Here is a 14,216-nt window from a genome sequence, read left to right on the forward strand (position 1 = left end):
TGAGGGACCTCCTAGAACCTATCTGAGGCTTTTGGGCAAGTTTTGAAAAGTCAAAGTTTTTTTTTGGAAAAATCCAAGGGTTAAATCGTTCGATTGTACAACTTTACTTCAATCGTACTTCGATCGAATACGGCTGTTTCCGCTTGAAAAAATACTTTGACTATCAAAGTACTCAAATTCGATGGTCGAATTTCAAAGTTTTTTTACTTCGAAATTCGATCCTTGATAAATATGCCCCTTAAGGGCAGATTTATCAAAGGTAAAGGTGAATTTTCTATTGAAAAAAAAAATCGAATTTCAAGCTATTTTTTGTGTACTAGGTTATAGTACAAATTCGACATTGAAATTTATCATTTGCCGTCTCTTTAAAAATTCAACTTCGACCATTCGCCATCTAAAACCTGTCAACTTGCTGTTTTAGCCTATGGGGGACCTCCTAGAACTGGAGTCAGTTGGTGAATTTTGAAAAAACAAAGTTTTTTTTTAGGAAAACTTTGAATCTAATTCTATCGAATGCGCTATTCCTTCGATTCGTACGTTTCGAATTCGGACTAATACAGACCTATTCAATCGAAAACAGACCTATTCGACCAAAAAAAAACTTTGACTTCATTTCGGTTGGTCTTTTTGAATTTCGAAGTTTTTTCAATTCGAAATTTGACCCTTGATAAATATGCCCCTAGGTCTGTTGTTATGTTAAATATTTTGTTTGCAAAAAATGGTTTACGATTGCTTAAATTTTATCACATACACTGTGAACGTTCCCGAAAAGCATTTTAGTCACAAACTTTGAGTAGAAGTGTTTGAGGTCTTTAATCAATCACAAATGATGCAAACATGGGCGTTAACATCCGCAAAGGTGTTTGTGAGCGTTTTTTTGCTCTAAAACATATTACATTACCCCATTAGTCTGTTATAGAATGGCTAATTCTAAGTAGCTTTTCAATTTAATTTCCAGACTTTTATTCAAATCAATGCATGGTTACTAGGTTAATTTGGATCCTAGCAACCTGATTGCTGAAATTGCCAATTGGATTGCTGCTGAATAAAAAGCTATATAACTTAAAAAGCATGAACAATAAAAAAATGAAAACCAATTGCAAATTGTCTTGGAATCACATCACGCTAAAAGGTGATTTAAAGATGAACACCCCCTTTAAAAATACAGTATTTCTGTATGTGCTCAGGATATCGCATGGGATATCACCTGGAATTTGACAGTGCTTTCTTGGTGATGGGGATAGCACATGGTCTTACTTTTGGATGCCCCAGGCTAGGGCGCACCAAAGGTGCAAGGAAGTCATTACTTTCTGCTTAAAGGATAAGTAAAGCTACGGAGGCATTTTATTGTCAATAGATTAGCCACAATTGTGCAAGATAGAATGCTTGCTAGTGTTTTACCATACCTGAGTAAAAAGTTGAAGAAGTTTAGAATAGCAGCTGCCATATTAGCTTGGTGTAACATCTCTTCTTGCCTGAGTCTCTCCCTGCTCACTTATAGCTCTGGGCTCAGATTACAGCAGAGAAGGGAGGGGGGGAAGAGGAGCAAACTGAGCATGCTCACACCCGGGGCAAGGTGGTTTAAGCTGAAGGCAGAAAGTCTGATACAGAAGCCCATGTGTACACAATAGAAGGAAAGAAGTACTTTATTCACTATATAATGCAAGCCCAATGCCATCTTTGATAATAAGACCCAGACAGGCATTAGATGTGGCTTTGCATTTTTTACAAACAAATATGTTGCTGCAAAATATGTTGGCGCTATCTAAATACATGTTAATAATAATGTTAATAATAAGTCATGTTTGCTTTTAGGTACAATGCAAATGTTATGAAAAGAACGAAGCTCCTTCCCTCTTCTGAATGAGTGAATATCTCCATCTAGTGCCCATTGGAGAGACATCAGGCTTGTAACTGCATCTGCATGGACAGGATTTTTATCTGCATGATTATAAAATGCACCCCTTAATTACATCTATACAATGACAGCTTACAAATTATTTCTACTGAATATGTTTAAACGGGAACTCCGTCTTCCAAACCAAAATTTGATAACGAGGCCCACATAACACAGAAACTCCTAATATATCCATCTCAATAGCCAGTTTTACTTTTACTTTTTTTCTGATCACGCCTTCCAATGATGTCACTTCTGGTTTACAATGGCAGCACTTCCTTTTTTTCTGTTCATGACTACTTCCAATGATGTCACTTCTGGTTTACCATGACAGCACTTCCTGTTTCTTGATGGTCAGCGGGTCGCAGATCGGTTTGCGGATAAGATACTTTTGGGTCGGGTAGCGGGTCCGAGCGGGTAAGTATGCAGGTCCGGGTTGGGGGTCATGGGTCAGGTTTAGCAAATTGGTTCCATGCAGGACTCTACCATACAGGGTTGGACTAAGATGTGCAAGGCCCACTGGGGCTGCTACCCCAGGGGCCGCCCACGACCTTCAGAAGGTTTTGCACGACTCAGCCCAAACCCGTCTGACTTGCTGGTAAATCTGTAGGTCCCAAGGGTATTGGACATCACTAACTGCCAGCTCCTTCCCCCCTTCCATACCTTGGGGCTGCAGGGGAGCAACATCACAGGAAGGGCAACGGCAAAAGCAAAGCAGGTGGGGATCAGTCTGAGCTGATGATCTGAGACCAACCCTGGCTGTCGATTCTGGTGAGTTGTATACAAGCGTGCAGCATAAATCAGAGAGCTGGCTTTTGGCATGCAAGTTATTTCACTCCCCATAAAAAGTTTCCTGGTGCAAATCAAACCCTTTGCTTTGATACATTTCTCCATAAATTTCAGAAATTAGAATCTGTGAGTGTAAATTCATAGCGTTAGATTCTTGATGCCTAGCTAGCGATCATTGTATTAAACCCTTTAAAATTATAGACAAGTGTAATTAAAAGATTGTAAAAAGCATTACCCTTCAATCTAGTTTCTTTACCAATTTGTAACATGGCGACGATCCATTGTGCAGCACTCGATTTCTCCTCCCTGGCTATCTCCTATAAGGAAGGCAGGGAGGAGAAATTGAGCGCCGCGCGATGGATCGCCTTTTCTGAAGCGGAGTTTCGGTAGGTTATTTCTTAATAAAGACTTAGAAATTTAAAAGTTTAAAAAAAAAACTGACGTTACTGGTCCTTTAATTATATAGCAGAAAAAAATTCAATTAGCGGTTGTTATTGCTGGTCACACCCCTAGGACTTTTTTTTTAATATTCTGTTATGGAATGAGTTTTTGCACAGGCAGCAGAAAGTTTCCTGAGATTTTCTTCCTATGAAGAGAGATTTATTGGTCCAGTTTCCATTTAACAAACTGAAATCTGCTAGAAGTCTGTAATTTGAGCACCTCCTCACAATGGCCGAAATCCAGCAACTTCATTTGGAAATCATTTGCTGCATTTATAATTCCTAAAAGTGTTGGCATTAATCCCATAAACCAACAAAGGAAGGAAAAATGTTCTCATGCAGCTCAGAAACACTGGATACTCGCTCCTCTAAGCTGCTACGTTTCACGGAGGCTGATAGTGCTGTGTAACTTGCTGGCTCTATATAAATAAATGAAGATGATGGTCTATTCGTGAGCAATATGACTTCATGTAGAAAATGTGAGTGAACAAAGTAGTGCTGGATCCTGGATAGACTCCGTAAAAGCTCATGGTTATAGTGGGTATGAGATATACAGTACATACAAAGTATAATGCAAGTTTTTAAGGCAGTTTGGTTACAAAAATTTCCCTTTTACATATTAACATATTTCAACCTGCTTGAAACCCTTAAAAGGTTACAAATGTGATCCCTAGGACTGTTAAACCTGGCTCACTTTTAATCATTTCAGCGCCCACTCATTTTCCAGAAATGGATACCGATTGTAAAGCAGTTTTTTTCGACAGTGTGAGGGGTTACCTAGGAAAGCTATATACAGGTATGGGACTTATTATCTAGAATGCTTGGGACCTGTGGTTTTCCCAGATAAGAGGTCTTTTCATAATTTGGATCTCCATAGCTATGTCTACTTAAAATTAATTTAAGCAGGATTGGGAGTAGGCAACTGGGAAGGTATGTGTGTCGCCTCCAAGCTTTGCTGCCTAGTCACTTGCCTCTTCTGCCTACCGTTAGTTCCGCCACTGACAGTACGAACCAATAGTAAAGCATTAGATTAACCTACTCCTTCCTCCCTTTTTTTTCTGTCCTACCTAAGGACAGTATTATTGGTTTGGTTTGTTGTTTTTCCATCAATGGATTTGGGTCTTTAGTGGGCTCACTATGTGCAGAGAGTCAGAACAATTGGTTGTCCATGAAGATAAGAAAGAATTTCTGGCGTCTACCACTAACCCATCCTGAAGAGTGAAGAGTGCATCTTTTTTCGCATTGAAGCCAAAGAAACTTTGAGATGACATGGGCAGGAGCAGGAACTAAACACTAAGATGTGTACATAGGGTACCCCTCTCATATTTGATTGGATGTGCTTTGATGATTTCAGCAATGCCGATTTTAAATCAGTAGGTTAAAAAAGCAAATGGCATTCTACGCTTGAGCTCAGAAGTTTTTGAAATTCTGAATCCACTATTTTGGATTTGGTCAAACCCCCGAATCCTTCGCAAAAGATTCTGCCGAATACCGAACTGAATCCTAGTTTGCATATTCAAATTAGGGGTGGAAAGGGGAAAAATTTTTTACTTCCTTGTTTTGTGACAAAAAGTCAAGCGATTTCCCTCCCTCCCCTAATTTGCAAATGCTAATTCTGATTCAGCCGAATCCCTCTGCCCGGACAAACCTGTTGCCATGTTTAAATTCAAGTTATGATCATAACTTTGTAACTAAAAACCCCTGTTTTTGTAGATAAATTCATTTGCTTAGATATTGGATTACTTATAAAATAGGGGGCCAGGGAATGTGCATTGATCAATCCCCCTTCTTTCTCGATAGGTTTGTAGTTCATTTGGCAAGATCAGTTGCACTTCCATTATATTTAAATATATTTTTACTTACCCTTGGAGTGCTCCCACAACCCTCCTTTTTTGAATTTTGTATTGTAGCAGAGTTATTCTGCCGGAAGTCTATCAGTTATGCTGCAGGCCAAGTTTCCATGTGGTTGTTGCACCCCCACACCTATCCCTTTAAATTGTGGCCCCATGCCTTTAAAAATAGGTGTTGGTTTGGGCAGTCTCTATCTCTCTCTCACTCTTAAAAGCCGCAAGCAAGGGAGGATTAATCCTGTAAAACCAATGCTGCGCTCTAGGCAATCACTCTCTTTTAAAACCTAATGGCGGGGGAGGACAAAACCCTCTGAGTGAAACCAATGCCCAGGTCAGGAGACATTTAACCCAAGAAATACTACCATGCAGGGAGGTGCCAGCCTTTGAATACTATGACCAGAGGTAAATAATTAAGGACCGCCATATGGGGTTTACCTTGACGTGGTATGGTGGCTTACCAATTTTATGATCATAACTTAGTAACTAAAAATCCCTGTTTTTGTAAATACATGCATCTGTATAGATTACTTATGTGACAGGGGACCAGGGAATGTGCATTGATCAATCCCCTTTCTTTTTTAAATTCAATGCTGGCCAGCGCTAATCTGGTTGGTTGCGTTCCGTGCCTATATATGATGTCAGTATTCACCAGACACAATCTTATAAGACTGCCTGTGGCTTGCCACATGCAGAAAGGCATGAGTCGTCATCGGAAGAGGACATCACTGCCAGGAAGGATGAAACAGCCGCCACTGCCGACCGCCCAACTTTAAATGTAAGTTCCACTAAATGCAAGTTCCACTGAACACAATCTTCTTTTATTAACCCCCACCCCATTTAACAATGTCTTCAAGTTTAGAGGGACACAGTTATGATTTTTATAGTGTAGTTTTTATTTCCAAATTACACTGTTAACACTGCAAATAATTCACTCTACCATATAAAATGTTATTCTGTTTAAATTGTTTTTGTAAAATTGGTGTGTAGGCAGCCAACTCAGGTCATTTTGCCTGATCCTGTGCTTTTAGAAAGAGCCATCACCTCAGGATGGAACTGCTTTCAGGCAGGCTATAGTTTCTCCTACTCAATGTAACTTAAGGAGTCACAGTGGGACATGTATTTTTACTACTGAGTGCTATTTTCATATGTACCAAGAAGCTGTTATCTTGTGTATCGACTGCTGGTGGGGGGGGGGTGATATCACTCCAACTTGCAGTGCAGCAATAAAGACAAAAGTTTATCAGAGCACACGTCACATGACAGATGCACCTGGGAAACTGACAAAATGTCTAGCCCCATGCCAGATTTCAAAATTATATCTGAAAAATAACAGATTTCAGTGCAGATTTCTGTCAGAATGGCCCAGCGGGATACTAGTAAAAGTCCTGGTGGGCCTAGGTGTCAGTGGGCCCTCATGCTGCTAAACATTTGGCCTATTTCATGGGCATTCCCTATTTCAATGAGAACAAAGAGGCTAAATAGAAGGAAAAATAGAGTATAGTATGTAAAGAAAAGAGACTAGGAGAATAGTGGTTGAGTGAGGAGAGGGTGAAAAATAGTACTAAGAGTGGGCCCCTGGTCAAAAGTTTTTGGGTAGGCCCCTGGTGTCCCAGTCCGAGCTGCACTATAAACTGTTGTGTTTTGAAGAAAATATGTTTTCCCATGACACAATCCCTATTAAAATGTATTATAATACTATAATAGGACAACACAAATTAATAAATCGTCCCTAAACTCCCCTGTTTGTAATGTTTCTGTTCTTCTGTTTTTCAGCACTTCTAATCAGTCTGAGCTGTTTCTGCTTTTATATATAGCCAGTTTTCATAAATTAAATACTTTAAATATGATTTGAAGTTGTTTATTTTGCCTTGCTAAGGCTTCTGAACATCCAACAACTGCTCTATCTAGAACACAGTGGGGCTCATTTATTACCTGTGGGCACATTTTCCGAGTAACTCATGGCAAACATTCAAATGTTTGTTTTCTTTATTTTTGATGCAGTAGGATGGACATATCTGTTGGAACAAATGAAATCGAATGTCTGATATAATGCAACATCTTGCTATGCCTGCTGTATTAATAGTGTATTGTACTGAGGGAAGTAAAAATGATGCCCAGAATTGTGAATTTCCAAGCTATAAATAGCTATATAAGGATATAATAGCATGAGCTATGCAAGGAAGTGCATTAAAGTGTTTTTGGCTTCCTGCCTATAATAATCAATCATGAATGCCTTAATAAAGCCTAATAATGGTGTATGTTGGCAAGACTTGCTTGGGAAGTTAGCTGGCAATAGTGTGAATTAGGGCACGGTTTAATACCCAACTGGAGCTCAGAAGAATGTAAGGAGTATGATCTGGCATGGCACAGAGGCTTAATGCCAATGGTGTGTTGCAATTATAAGCAATTGCATGAGTAGAATAAATGCAATAATGCAATAAGGGAACAGGAAAAGAAGTGACGCTTATGTCTAGACCAAAAGAAATAAGCCCTGGTTCATAAATACCTGTATGATAGCACATAAATGATATATAAAGATCTGGGAAATCCAAAAGGTCTATAAAAAAGCTTTAGAACTGTACTAAAACTGTCGGATACTCAAGTTTGTTTGATTCTCCCGGCTGCGTGACATGTGTCATTACCATCCTTTGGTGGAGTTTGGTTGGATTGTGTATTATGCATTATATGTAAAATGCTTGAATCCATTGCACATTTCTAAGGTTGAGAAGGTTGACAAGGGACTAGGAACAATGTACTTCCATGAATCTTGTACTAAAAAAGTCAGTACTTGTAGAGCAGTTTCATCTCACCCTGACTCATTAGGCCTCATTTGCAAAGCTGATATCAGCAAAGTGCAAACAAAAGGCTGCAATTGGCCATCCCTTTTCTACGTTTCTCAAGAATCAATAAACTACATTACAGTTTACATTGTGGCATTTCTGGAGGTGGGGTGATGGCGTGTATGCCATGTTTGTTTTTTCAAGCTTTCCTTCTCCTTTAAATTAAAGAGAGGGTATTAAGGTTTAAATTCCATTTACGTTAACCCCATGATCACTCAGTTGCATAACTACTGGGGTGGCTGGAGCCGTGATAAGTTTTACTGTGGGCAGCAGGGCATGGGGAAATTTCTAGACACAGGAGCTGGGAAGGGTTGGCAGAAGAGGCCAGTTCAATGGTGGATGGAGCAAAAACACATACCTCTTCTATATATCGCCTAGCCCATAGCCTGGGACCTTGTTCCTCCTTCATTTAACTCAGTCCCCTTGGCAGCGTTCATTCATGCAGAGAAGGGTGATTGACATAGGCTGGATGGCCCAACCATGGGTCATATATATGTATAGAGAGAAACATAAATAGACATAAGTAACTTGGCACAGTATTGCTTTAAATACAAACAGATGAAATAATGATGAAAAGGGACAAGGGGTGAAAGGACAGTGCCAAATGGTGAGTCCAACCCATCTGTATAATTTTTTCAAGGACCCCAAAACAGTGCGCTCTACAGTGTACCCCAGAAAGTGGAACCCAATAGAGCTTTAATTCTAAAATTAGTCCTGTAATGAATGCTATTAATGCTATTATGCTGCCCCTAAGGGTGTGATATATATATATATATATATATATATATATATATATATATATGTAGCTAGAGTTCAAAGGGTGGGCATCCATTATTCATTCTATATGGAATTCTAAAGGAAAGAAACATAAATACATTAAGTATAACAAAGCTAATACACTAACAGCATAGAGAATGTATAGAATACAGACCATAGAATCTGTAAGTGAATATAGAACTATGTACCTGGCCCTGTGCTGCAATGGTTTCTTCCAGCCTGTGCCCAGGTGATGATGTCATGCAGTGGCACAGGGCATGAGACCTCAACCGTTGGAAAGTGACTGTTGCTGAGGTGACTTTGAGAGAGAGAGAGGAGAGGAGAGAGATTTGTGCGATTTGAGAGAGAAAATGAGGCGGATTTATCCAAATTTTGGCATTTCGGACCCCGGACCTTCACAGAAGAAAAGAAGAACAGGAAGCGAGGAGAATGAAGATGGAAAGAAGAAGAGAGCGAGGAGTTTGGAGGAGCAGAGGTTACCAGATGAGAGCTGCAGGGAGGAGAAACGGAGAAGGGAGGAGATTAATGAAGGTAAAGGAAAAAATTGCTTTTGGATGAAGGAATGGCCCATGTGATTGTGAGCTGCACATAATTTATTGGGGCAATCACTGTTTAGAGTTTAGCTACTAACATAGGCCCTAAATTGCTCAAGTGCAGATGGCAATGGCAACTAATCATCAAGCAGCTTGAAACAGTGTATTTCAGCTTGAAATGACTAGAGTAACCTGATTGGCTTTTAGGGGTAATTGCACTGGTACTATTAACACGTATCCCCACATGTAATTAAAGACACCAAGTTTGCCCAAGGGCACTAACCCATATGAGCCAAGCAGTTGACCAGTAAATGCTACCTGCTGATTACTTGCTATAGGTTATTAGACCTGTGCCCATTTAAATTTATAATCCCATATGTTTATATATCAACCCCCATAAGGGGGTCTCCTTCTTGTTATATTTAGAGAATCTGCCTGTGCATTATTTAAATTGAATACATAATTCACTAAATTGCAAAAAGGTGCAGCCCACATAATTTCCAACGATTTCCAACGGTCAATTTACCAGTACAATTGCTGTGTAGGGCTTGGTTACTTATATAGATGCAAAATTGCATCTATGGTTAGTAACTCAAAACAACTAATCAGATTTTTGCTGACAAGGTAACAAGTTAATGGTTGTTATTGGTACCTAGATCTGCCCCTTTTATTGCAAAACCCCACCATATAATGTTATAGTAACTGTATCAGCTTGTAAAAATACACCCTAATTTGAGACCCTCAGATTAAGGTAATGCAATTTTGGCCCATGACATCTAATAGTATAATGGCCACTAATGAATAGCACCCCTACATCATTATCATTTTACCATTATAGTATTTTTTCTACTCTCTTTCCTCAGTTACATTATTGTTTATGTATAGTTTTATATCAGTGGGGTGCTGTTACAATATATGAGCCACGGGTCATAGTTTACCATGTATTTTGACCTTCTGGTGCTTTGAAAATCATCTAATAACGCAATGAACTGCTTCTAAAGAATCATAGTAGGATTATATTAACTATATACAGGTATGGGATCTGTTATCCAGAAACCCATTATCCAGAATGCTCCAAATTACAGAAAGGCCACCTCCCATAGACTCCATTTTATCCAAATAATCTATTTTTTTTTAAATGATTTCCTTTTTCTCTGTAATAATAAAACAGTACCTTGTACTTGATCCCAAATAAGATAAAATTGATCATTATTGCCGACAAAACCAGCCTATTGGGTTTATTATCCATTATCCGGAAAACCCCAGGTCCTGAACAATCTGGATAATAGATCCAATACCTGTATTATTACATGTGCTGTAAATAATATCTCTTTTCTTCACCAGGAGGAGCCAACACCGTGAGACCAGCTCAGTCTTCAAGGCTTGACCCGCTCAGTGCCTCCAGCTACGACTTCTTCTCTGTGCTGGGAACAGGAGGATTTGGCAAAGTGAGTGACTGGTTTCCATTAGGCACAGCTTTTTTTTGTAGGTTCTAAATCCTAAATGTGGTAGGAAGTTATAGGAATTAGTGTTCTGCAGACTATTTCCAATAATGGGACAGATTCACTTCAATGAAGAAAAAGTTATTTTTTGGTATATCACTTGAAAACATATATACGAGATTCAGTTAGACAAGAGAAAAGGATTCTCCTAGTTCAACTTCAGTTTTGTACCTTAGCATTCAATAGAGTTTTCTTGTTATAAATAATGAGACAAGTTTATCTGAATTGAATTGAAATTCGCTAAATTCAATCTGGCCCAAAGTACAAAACAAAATGCTAAACTAAATAATATATCCAACTACATGTCAATGTTTTTCCCATGTTAGTGCTCTAAATTCAGTATGTATTGACTCCTTTCTTGTTTTCTCAGGTAATGCTGGCCAAGTTGAAAGACAGGCGGCCATATGTGGCTCTCAAGTCCATCAGAAAATCAGAGACAGACTACGAGAGCATTGTCACCGAGGCCCAAGTCCTAAACATCTCAAGGGACTGTGAATTTCTTTGCCGAGGCTATGCCGCTTTTCAAACCCAGGTACAACATTGACTCAGTATAGCCATTTTTTCGGCCCACATTGGGGCCTTTATCAAGGATAAGTGCAAGTGGTTGTGTGAATACTTATACAAAAAAAGTGGGCGTACAGATTACATCATTACCAATCAATGCAAATAAACAATCGTGGTTACATATTCAATTAGTGATTACATGTCTTTTTAAAATTGTGCCACAAGATATCTCTATTTTCACATTTCTTTTTATGTGCTGTGTAATCTATACTGTGCAACCTTGTGTTCGGAATATCCTTCCCAATTTATGTAGTTGTGAGTATATTATTACACATAAAAAAGTAAAAAAGTAAAGTGTCTTACAAAGATTGTAGATTAAAAACTCTTGATAATCTGTTTACTTTGTCCCAGTACAGCAGAACTAAAATCAACATCTAAAAATAAAAATAAATCATACCAATGATAGATGTTGATTGTAGTCATCTGTACGCCCACTTTTTTTGTATTTAAGTATTCACACAACCCCTTGCACTTATCTTTGATAAAGGCCCCAATGTGGGCCAAAACGTTGGACACGTGAGCGATGATTCAATAAAATACACTTTGATTGAACTATTTGGAGTGCGGGTCCATTCTGAAGATTTCTTTCCCTAACGAAGGCTTCTGTGCGGAGCCGAAACGTTGGATCACCAATAAATCTCCACTTTCATTTGAATTGTTGACTTGATGTATTTCCTTGGAGTGCTGTCAATCCCTGCATTTTGTCTACATACTTCTCAGACTAGCACCCAGGTTTCTGCGTGCTAATGGTTGTGCATTCCATTCTGTAATTCATTTCCAACGTTTCGGTCCTCTCTGGGACCTTTTTCAAGGATAAATGACATGTGTGCAAGTGAATACTTAAATCCCTCTCAAAATTGGCGCCAAGTATGACGTCATGACTTAGAAAAAACCATTACAGGCAATTTAAACATTTGTACAAATGTGAAGGTAATAGTAATACATAATTTTCACCACCGTTGTTTGTACAGATTTTTAAAAAAATATGTGAAAACCATTGGATGCACAAGTATGAATAAAATCTAAATATTTTCACGGAAACTGGAGTGCGGGTCCTTTGGAACCTTGTATTAAATATTTGACCCTGCACCCGAACAAATTCTGAGACTGGCTGAGATAGAAATTGCACGTGGTACCGGCACTCACAGGGTTTGCATGAAAAATCAATCGTTCAATATGGTTAAATAATAAAATAAGGTTTATTGAATCCGACGTTTCGGTTCCCCACAGGAACCTTTCTCAAGGGCAAAACTTGTTGTTTGAACGATTGATTTTTCATGCAAACCCTGTGAGTGCCGGTACCACGTGCAATTTCTATCTGAGCCAGTCCTCTACACTATCTGAGCGTCCTCTGCACTCAACCCACTATCAATATATTTAAGACAGAGACATTTTGTGCATACTGGTACTGAAAAATGCCTTACCCTTTAAACAAAACAGGGATTGTTTGTCCATATATTGCAATATATTTAAGCTGGCCAACTACGTCAAAGTCATCCCACATCTGGCCAGTCCTACACTCAAATTGCATCTGATTCATTAAGAATTCAATTCTATTGCTTCATTATACATTTTACAAAGGGACTAAATTTTACCTGCTGGTTGAGTGCAGAGGACTCTTGTATTTGTCCATATGCATTTTGTGATCACAGCCTTATTGCACCCCCGCCTAATGGTTTTAAAAATTAGTGGTGAGCACAACTTTTCCTTGTTTCTTATAATATATATATATATATATATATATATATATATATATATATATATATATATATATATATATATATATATATATATATATATATTTTTTTTTATATATTTATATTTTTTATATATATATTTTTTTTTATTGATAAAATCCAGCAGACTCCTTACCCAATCCTATTTGTTTTTATATATCTGTGTACTAACTTAAATGTATGTGTTATTTGTCTGTGTCACCAGCGGCATGCCTTTTTCGTAATGGAGTTCCTGAGCGGGGGAAGCCTGGCAGACGAGCTGAAAAGACACGACAGCCTAGACATGGACAGAGTCCTGTAAGTAGCACATTTTGAAAATGGTACTAGTATAATATCACCAAGAAATACTTTTTAATACTTTTAACTTGGCTAATAACCATTAATGAGACAGCACTTTTTATTACATTATCCCATATATTTGCTCCTTTTTCACTCCATAAAGCACATTTAGTAACACTGGGCAAATGTGCACCTGGTAGTTACCCAGAGCAACTGAACAGTGAGGGTTGAACAATAAAAGCAAACATTTAATTGGTTTCCATGGGTTACTTTGGGTTTGTAGATCAATACGCCCTGTGTTTGAGCGCGCTATCTTGTTAAGAACCCAAGGCACATATAGCTGTGTTTTTTATCCATATCATTACTAACGCTCTCCTTATAGAGCGATCAGAAAACTCACATTGTAAGAAGGATGGAATAATAACATATGTACATTTAGGAAGCATCATATTCAAATTTAATAGTCAATTATTTTACATTATCTGAAATGAATAGGCACATATTATAGACTCATCTTTATGGAGTTAACCATTATTTCTTTGTTTAAAAGGTTCCATTCTGCAGAGATGGTCTGTGGCCTGCAATTCCTGCACAGCAAGGGGATCATCCATCGGTCAGTATCGATTTCTTCATCTCTGTAACTTTCTACAGCAGAGGCCGCACACATGTTTCTCTACAGATCATCAGCCCTTGTCTTCTTCTGTGTAACTCCTTTATTCTCTATATTACAGAGACATCAAACCCCGTAACATCTTATTGGATCACCAAGGCCACATCAGAATCTCAGACTTCGGCTTGGCTGTACAAAACGTCTACAAAGGTGATACCATCACAGGCCGAGCCGGAACTACATCATACATGGCCCCAGAGGTAAGACATGGAATTACAATACATTTACAGAAGAAACCAAGTAAAGGAGAATATGGCAAGACAACAGAGCTGTATTTAGCTGATGATGACATATATACCAACATATAGACAAATACAAGAGTCCTCTGCACTCAACCCA

This window comes from Xenopus laevis, chromosome 7S (assembly GCF_017654675.1).
Source record: "Xenopus laevis strain J_2021 chromosome 7S, Xenopus_laevis_v10.1, whole genome shotgun sequence".
Lineage (NCBI taxonomy): Eukaryota > Metazoa > Chordata > Amphibia > Anura > Pipidae > Xenopus > Xenopus laevis.